Source organism: Antechinus flavipes, chromosome 6 (genome assembly GCF_016432865.1).
Source record: "Antechinus flavipes isolate AdamAnt ecotype Samford, QLD, Australia chromosome 6, AdamAnt_v2, whole genome shotgun sequence".
NCBI lineage: Eukaryota > Metazoa > Chordata > Mammalia > Dasyuromorphia > Dasyuridae > Antechinus > Antechinus flavipes.
The window spans coordinates 195,668,914-195,670,912 of NC_067403.1; positions in this window are offsets into that span (position 1 = coordinate 195,668,914).

A 1,999-nucleotide genomic window follows, 5' to 3' on the forward strand; every position below is an offset into this window, starting at 1 on the left:
GGCCCCGTCTCCTCCCCCACCCCCACAGGTGCCCACATTAGGCTTGACTGCCCATAGGTCAGGGAGAGACTCGGGGATTGCGAGCCAAGCCCAGCCCCGCGTGTCTTCCGGGCCGTCTTGGGTGTGGGTCGGCAGAAGCGGTCCAGCCTGGGCACGTGACGTCAGCAGACGCGGGCCAGCCTGGGCACGTGACGTCAGCAGAAGCGGGCCAGCCTGGGCACGTGACGTCAGCAGAAGCGGGCCAGCCTGGGCACGTGACATCAGCAGACGCGGGCCAGCCTGGGCACACGACGTGAGCACGGGGCCGCTCCGGTCGGGTCAGTGCTGCTCCCCACGTGCCGCTCCTCTGCCACACGAAGCCGCGCTTCCGTCTGGGAGGAAGAAAGCGTAAGAAGGTCAGCGGAGCACTCTCCCCCCAGCCCAGCCAGGTCTCGGGAGCACTTCTCAAGCTTGCGTTTTTCCCCGTCATCCCGCTCCTTTCCTCTCTCCCTGCCCCCCTCCCTTCCTGTTTCCTCCTCTCCTTTATCAAATGAATCCAGGCTCTCGGCCCACCGGCACGCCCGGGAGGGATTGAGGGTCAGGGAGAGAGACCGGCACGGGACTTTAAACTTCACCTCGGCCGTAAGGAAACGCATCAGAGCACAAAGGAAAGAGGGCTGAGGGGATCCGAGTTCGAATCCCATCTCTGCCACTTACTATTGGTGACCTTAAGCAAGGCGGTTCACCCCTGGGTTTCAGCCTTTTCCCTGTCAGATGAAGGGGTTCCACAAGATGAAGTCTAAGGGCCCTTGCAGTTTTGTCTGGGATCCTGGCAAGAGCAGGGAAGGAACTTGCCCAAGGGTCAAGCAGGTAGTTAAGTGGCTGTCCACTGCACCTCCACTTCCCATTTCTGCTCTTGAAGAGTCTAGGATCTTTACTTCGTCTCTGTCTCTGTTTGCCTTCTCCCCCTTTCTGTCTGTCTGTCTCTGTCTCTGTCTCTCTGTCTCTCTTCCACTCTCTCTCTCCTTCTCCCTCCCATCACTGACATTCCATGTTCTAAAGCCCTTCCCAGTTCAGGCGTTCCATGTTTTCCTAGCTCTAACAGTCTGTGATTAAATCATTCTAGTTGAGAAGAACCATGCAGGATAGAATAGAATCTTGTGCCAAAATATGAAATAAGTGAGAACTTAGAGGGCTGTGTAGGCCATAGGAAGTCAGGGAAATTTTCCTAGAGGAGTTAAGATTTGAAATAGGCCTGCAAGTACAGGTAAATGGGAAGGAATTTGGAAGGGACTCTTGGCAAGGGAGACAGTCCTGCCCCCATCCCCAGGCCATGCCCGTGGCATAGCTGCCTGAAGACAATCAGTGTCTGACCCTGTTGTAGGATTTAAGAAAAAAAGCAAAGAGCAACAGATTGAATGCTTTGAATCAGCAAATCTTATAATCCTACAGGTTATAATTCACATTTTCAGAAAAACAGCTACCATATAGTGAAGAAAATAGTAGGTGAGGAGCAGAAGCCCTGGATTTAAGTAGCAAAAAAAAGAATTCCTATTTCTATAGGGTTTTAGTAATCATAAAGCATTTTCCCACATAAAAACCTATGAGGTAAGTTTTTACAAGATTATCATTTTCATTTTGTAGTCCAATAAAATGATGGTCAAAGGTAGGATGATTTGACCAGGTCACAGTCCATCAGAAGAACCCAGATTCAAGCACAAGGATCTGTTGGTTCCATTCTTCCCACTATAGCATACCCTTATCCCCATTGTCTTTGGTGCCCATTGACCCAGAGGAATGGATACACGCACACAAAAACAAAATCAGACCCAACAGGATTAGAACTTCAGGAAGACAGACCTTCAAGGAGTCTTGTTCTACCTGCTCCCAAAGCTATTTCTCTAAGGCTGTGAAACAGATAAAGTGAGGAGACACATTATCTCCAACACTGCTGCTGCTAGGTTATAAAATCTGGAAGATGATCTGACCAGCAAGACAGTGATTGTTCTGTGGATACACC